Source organism: Hydra vulgaris, chromosome 08 (assembly GCF_038396675.1).
Source record: "Hydra vulgaris chromosome 08, alternate assembly HydraT2T_AEP".
NCBI lineage: Eukaryota > Metazoa > Cnidaria > Hydrozoa > Anthoathecata > Hydridae > Hydra > Hydra vulgaris.
In genome coordinates, this window is record NC_088927.1 from 21,477,072 (window position 1) to 21,484,585 (window position 7,514).

At 25.0% G+C, this 7,514-nt stretch overlaps 1 non-coding gene across 1 annotated transcript; it reads left to right on the forward strand.

Moving 5' to 3' along the window:
* Window positions 1-451: 451 nt before the first annotated feature.
* On the forward strand, window positions 452-2,722 carry LOC124817482 (uncharacterized). Its single transcript, XR_010639980.1, has 2 exons — window positions 452-581; window positions 2,019-2,722. It is a non-coding gene; the product is annotated as an uncharacterized LOC124817482 (transcript).
* Window positions 2,723-7,514: the final 4,792 nt, after the last annotated feature.

Sequence of the window (7,514 nt, forward strand, 5' to 3'; positions counted from 1 at the left end):
TTTGCGTCTTAATTTTTAGCGCAAATTATTGAAAAACATTCACAATGGTATTTTACATAGGTTTTCAAACTTGAAATGAAAGTATTTGCAAAAATAAATCAAACAATTTGTTCATGGAGTTCTTTATAAAGCACTTGTTTGAATGATTTGTATTACAAAAGAAGGCAAATTAAATTACTTTGTTACATTTGTATATAAGGGTGAAACTCCTTTTTCTAAGATAAAACAAAAACGCTTCTGAAGTGCGTAAGAATTCTAAGTGGTGGAGAATGGCTTTAAAAGAACGGTTAAAAAATACATAAAAACCTGTAAATTCTTGTTAAAAAAAAAAGCGATCTTTTATTGGATTTCAAGAATACATTTTTATACGATGGGTATTTATTTGCAGTTTTAATAAAAACTCAATTGAAAAATTTTTTGCAATCGTTTGTTTATTAATTATCCGAACTTTGTCGGAGGTTTGTTTTGTTTAACAGATGCATATTTGTATAAATTTGTATGCAGTTTATATATCAGGAAAATAAATCATCTTTTATTTTTAAAAGGTTGTGGCTTATCATCTAAAAATTCTACGTTAATAGGTAATTTCCTTAGTTTGTAGTAGTCATTTACTTTGTCATGACATAAAAAAGTGAATCGATTGTTCTTTGAAAAGTGTCAATTAGTTTTTTAAAAGGTAAAGCTAAGAAAAAAGCATTTTTTTTGTTTTTGTTTATATATGTATATATGTTTTATATTCATAAAAACTAAAAAAAAAGGCTCGTTTGATATAACTCATTTATATTTAATTAACTATTTTGTAAAGGAAACTTTGGTTTTGTTAAATTTGCACAAGAAGGATTTGAGTAAAAGTTTTTTAAACGCGTCGGGAAGATATTTTCGCACCTAAAACAATATTAATGTGGAAATGCTGCAACCATTTATTTTATTAAATAGATCGTTGAAGCATTTTTATATTAAAATATAAATTTTATAATAAAATGTTGTTGTTGGGGCGTTTTTTAACAATGATTTTTTTTCTATAATTGCTATAAAAGCCGCTTAAAACGTCTTAAAAAAAAATTAAAACCTGTTTATATTGTTTCAAATTTGTTTAAAATATACCTTTCAATAAGTTACTACCTTAATCGGAATTTGAATTTTCTTTTACAAAAAATTGTTCAAAATAGTATTAAAGAAACATTTGAATTTCATAGTTGTTTATATATTTTAACTTTATTGTTTCGTCTAATCGTTCTAAAAAAGTGTTTAAAAATAGATTTGTGAAAATTTTCTTTGTTTTTAATTCAATGAATGACTACACAATTGTCAAGTCGTTGATGACGTAATTACAAAGCGATCAAATGACGTAAAAGTTTTGTTTTTCAATATAAACGCTTGTATTTGCGCCACAAAAGAGTGAAGAGTCCTCTACTTGACTGATTGTGCTGATTGGAAGACGTTAACTCGAGCTCTTAGTTAAATGATTATTAAATCTCGCTCGTAATTATTAAATATTGAAAACGAATTTACTTTTGTTTTCTAATAGTAAGCAAAGATTAGAGAAATCATGTTCACAATATCATTTTTTAGAATAATTATGAAATGAAATTAAATTACTTCCTTCAACGTTACTGCGCAATAAAATTTGAATAAATGAAATCTTAAAACATATCGTAAACCAAGGAAATGTAATGTTTACCGGATTTCCATTCACTAGTTTCCACGCTCCGAATCCGATGAATCTACCGAAAAATTGATACAAATTTCAGAGGCGTATTAAAAGATATTTTCAAAGTTAATATAGAAATGACATAAATAAGTTTTAAATTTCAACAAGATTGCTTTTTTTGTGAGTGTAACTAACCAATTGGCTGCTTTTTTTGCGTAATGAGATAAAAATTTTTGTTGCAAGCAAGATAAATGTTGCAACGCAATTTTTTGTTGTTGGACGTATTACTGGAAATTTTATTTAAATAACAAAAAATATGCATATATATTTTAGTTGTTATTGTTTAATAATCATTATCTCTATTTAGATAAATATCTTTAAAAATGCACATGCTTAACGAAGAGAGAAGAAAACACGAAGTTAATCGGAAAAGAAAGATACGAAAGTTTGTAATTGTTGGTTCGAAGGGTAGCGGTAAAAAAGCACTTATAAACCGATTTATCGGACTTCCTTTTGACAATAAAGACAACACTGAAAATAATATCTATAAGTACAAAAAGTCATATAAAGGATATCAACTAAATATTCAAATGGCTGTTCTCGCCGAAACAAAAACTGAAGATTCAAAAAAACATATAAAAACAGCTGATGGTATCATTCTTACGTATGAATACGAATCTGTGGAATCAGCCCAAAAATTGATAGAACTATATTCTCAATTACGAGAAATACGAGAAGATAAAATGCCTCTGGTAGTAGTTGGAACCAAAACAGACTTATACAAAGGTTTGTTACCAGTTTCATCCAACGACTTTTTGAAATCATCATCACACGATTCTGTTAAAAAAATACTATGCGCCAAACACATCGTGACGTCAGCTAAACATAACATAAATGTAGCGGAAGTTTTTAATTTTTGTTTAAGTAACGCGATAAAGAGAATTCACACTTTGTCTATGTCAGAAGAAAGACCTCTCATCTGCAAACGGAAAAATGTTTCTTGTTGGAGAAATGGATTTTTATGCAGAAACCTGTTGTTATGCGTTCGAAAGCGATTCACTATTATTTAAATATTGTCTTTTTTTTTTCGTTTTGTACTAGTTTTTTTTTTTTTTTTAATGATATTGTATAGAAATTCTGCCTACTGAGTTGACACAACTAAATGTGCAGATATTTTGTCTCCGGTTAGAATGCAATTGGGTCCCAGATTACCTATTTAATTTTTTTTAAGCATCCGTGGCACAGGGGTAGAGCAATGATTTCAGAATCAAAAAGTCGAGTTTTGATGCCTTCTCCGGCTATATAAGCGATATCGGTAAGAAAGTCGGCGTGAACTTTCTCGTTAAAAGCTCTTTCGGGGTGCTCTGTGATTAGACCGTTATATCTGCTTAGAGTACCTTAATAATATCGAAAAAAAGTTTGCTTGTTTTTAATAGAGAAACAATTGCAATAAAGTCCTATATTGATGTAACCCACCGGGATACATCAATGAAAGTTCAAATAACTTCCGTGTCAAAACTCAGGCAGTTCCTAATTACATTATCTTATTCGAGTGGTTGTAATTTAAATGAGCCTTCAAATAGTAACCGCAAAACTAATAGAATTGCATAAGAATTAGAAAATTTTGTCAAATTTTGTTGATTAAATGTGTTGATTGTTTTCTTGAAAGTAGCAAAAAATATATTAAGCAAGTTTTATAACTTTGTTTTAAATTTAAATTTTTGTTAAAAAAAAATTCTCTTTAGAAATATTTCTTTACTGTTACTGTTGATATGAATTTGATATACTGTTGATATAAAGGTAAAGTTCACCTATCAATATATCATTTTTCATATATCAAGCATCTTAATGCAATAAAAAATTGTTTTTGAGACTTTTATGTCGTAAATACACACATAATATATATATATATATATATATATATATATATATATATATATATATATATATATATATATATATATATATATATATATATATATATATATATATATATAATATATATATATATATATAATATATATATATATATATATATATATATATAATATATATATATATATATAATATATATATATATATATATATATATATATATATATATATATATATATATATTTTTAAATAACACGATGTTTTTTTTTCTTGACATGTTTTGTAAAATTTATTTACATTTTCAAAAGATTATTTTACAATAATAAAAAACTCTGAAATAAATATTAAAAAATATAAGTCTTTACATAGAATTATTAACGGACAAAAATTATACATAATAAACCAATATATTTATTACAAAACAACTCGGTAAATAACCAATCAAAATAACCAACTGTCAAAAAAAAATAATAATAATAAACTGACAGTAAGATTAAATAGATAAGTTATAGCATAGTATAAAGTTTGTTTATTAAGTGAGGGACTTTCCTATTTTATGTGGAGGGCTTCTTTTATCTTTAATTTGTGTTTAGTTGGGGCATTATCCAAAATCTCAAAAGAATCACAGTTCGCCAAACTTTTGCAATTAAGAGATAAATTTAAGTGTTTAAATATATGATATATATATATATATATATATATATAAATATATATATATATATATTTATATATATATATATGTATATATATAGTATATAGTATATATGTTACTGTTACCCGCAGTACCAGGAATTAGCTAAATGCTAATGTTTATAATATAGTTTAATATTGCAACTCTGAGTTTCATGTGTTACCACAATTATCAGGCAAGTAGTAAAAGTTTAATTTTGCTACCTTGTGGTAACACATGAAACTCAGAGTTGCAATATTAAATTATATTATAAACATTAGCATTTAGCTAATTCCTGGTACTGCGGGTAACAGTAACATATATACAATATGGCTCTAGTTAATCTATTGAGCACTCTTTTAAGTGTACAATATTATACATGATAATATAAAGATATTTGCTTTATTCATATATATATACACTTTTATATATATATATATATATATATATATATATATATATATATATATATATATATATATATATATATATATATATATATATATATATATATATATATATATATATATTATATAAAGTAACTTATGTAATAAATAAATAAATTGCTTTATATATCTATTTTGAAAGGTTTTTAAAGAAGTAAATTTGATTAGTTTAGCCATGCAACCTAGTTGTCACTACTTAGCCACTTATAAACATGCATAGCAAAAACTAATTGCCAGAAATGTCAGAAAGCATGTCTGGAAAAAAAATCTGATATTGGCTTCATAACTGACAAAAGTATGATAATCGTAACTTTAAAAATAAAGAATTTTTGGGAAAATTTTTTTACAAAAAATGTTTAGTTAAGAATTACTTAAGAAAAGCTTTCGGATAGTCGCATAAAATCCCGGCTGTTATTAGGATACACGAATATCTCATAGACGAGATTTGAATTGATTTGAAAGGGTGGAACTCTGACATATGTTAGAGTTCATAGTTTACGTCCTTATTGTAAATAGTTTACGTCCGTATCGAGTTCTAGAGTATATATTTGCACAATAAAAAAATATCAAACAAATATTATGCATATAAAATTTTTTAAACCCAGTGTTTAATGGTTTATATGTGTTAGAAGATCTATTTTTCAAATGTTTTTATGGATCAAAGCAAAATAGTTATAGTAATAACAGTAGTATATTTAAATAAGTCTTTTTAGATAACATGACAAATAATTAAAAAACAAACAAATAAAACAAACAAATTATACAAAAATGGCTTTTGAAATTAAACTAGTAAAAGTATGGCTTGTGAAATTAAAACTCAAGTAAAAAAAAGCATTTGTTATTTCGTAGCAAGTAAGTTGATATCAAAATTGAGAAAAAGAGAAAAAAGATTGCTTTCATTTAATTAAAGTTTAGACCTATGACAAATAGTATCTAAAAAGCCAATATTTGTAGCTGCTAAAGCACGAATTAATTAAAAAACGTGCAGCTCATCTTCAGTAAAAGATGCACTGTTTGCAGTTGTAGAAAAAAAATACTTGTCAATTCTATTCTTAAATGCGTTAACTGACGGAGCCTTTGCGCATGCTGACGGCAAGTTATTCTAATCATTGACTATACGATTTGTAAAAAAATTGTGACGAGCATTATTATATGTGAATTTGCGCATTAGGACGTTGGAAAATGATCTGCGAATTGGTGAATTATGCCAATTGAGTCATTAATTTAGAAACGATTATGAGTCATTAATTTAGAAACATTTTATAAAAAATGTTTAGGATTTATCCATAAATTACGTTAGGCAAACTTTCACAATAAACAAAACAAAAAAGATTAATAGTTTTTCCTCGCAGAGTCTTAATTTAAATAAAAAATCAAAACGGCTCATTAAGTTTAATGAAAATCGCTCCGTAAAAGAGCTTAATATCTCTTACTTCTGTCTTTTAAATATATTTTGCGTTGCGTAATTTACGGACGATTTATTACTTATATTGGGAATTGATGTATAAAATTAATTTTAATGATGGAAATAATGGTACAAGTAGAGTTTTTGAAAGGCCTTATTTAATCAAGAACCTGATTGCTAAATATTTTTTGGCAACTTAAGATTTAAAAAGAATTAAAAATATAAACAAAAAATGTAACAATAAGCAAAAAATCAGACGAAAGCAGTTACGAAGCATTTGTAAAGCATTTTATCTAGACGAGGAAGAAGTTCTTAATATAGTTACGGTGCAAGAAGTTTTTAGTTTCAATTTATGCGATTTTATTGATTTGTAACAACTATATACATAAATTTTATAAGAGTTTTTAAATTAAGACTAAACCACAAATCAAATGTAAGACAGGATTTTTGTTTTTTTAAAAACTGAAATATAACATTTAATACATAACATATATAATTTATATATATATATATATATATATATATATATATATATATATATATATATATATATATATAAAATATATATATATATATATATATATATATATATATATATATATATATATATATATATATATATATATATATATATATATTATATATAACATATATAACATTTAATTTATAACATATAAACATATATAACATTTAGTATTATTATTCTGACTAGTAATAATCTTTTAAAACAGATTTTTTTTTTGCTCCAGAACACTTTTATTCTATTGTACATTAATACAGTAAACTTCCGTTTATTCGAACCTCTTAGGGGAATTAGAATTTACTTCGAATAACTGAAAGTTCGAATAACTGAAAATCTTCTTTAAAGTAATCTGTTTCAAGTTACTATCAAATTTTAACAGAAGAAGAGAGTAAAAAAGAAGAAAAACTTTGAAATAAGATGTTTGAGTTTTTTTACCTTCTAAAAAACAAAAAAATAAAATCTTTACAATTTATCAAAAAAAAATTTATCTTCGGAATCATGCTTTTCAAAACTTAGCTTTTGTCTTTTAGTTCCAAATTGACTGACTCTCAATGATTTTATCTTCCTAATGCTTGATCCAGTAAGTTAAAGTGTTTTGAGAAACACTAAACATTTCGGCTACATTCTTTTTAGTTTGACCTTTTCCCAATGTTTAAAAGAAAGATATTTATCTTTGATTGATAATTTGACATTTTTGCTCAATTTTTACTATAAAATTTGCGTAAAACAAAGAGAGGTTATTAAAAAAGGGTGGTCGATCGCACTCGACCACCCTTTTTTAATAAGCTCCCACGGTACGGGCATGGTAATGCCTTCTTTTGCGTAGACGTAAAGCTAAAATTTTCATTGCACTTCGTTTAATGTGTTCAATTTTTTTAAATTTTGATAACATTATTTTTTTTACATATATACATACATACATTTCGATTACATTTGATAAAATT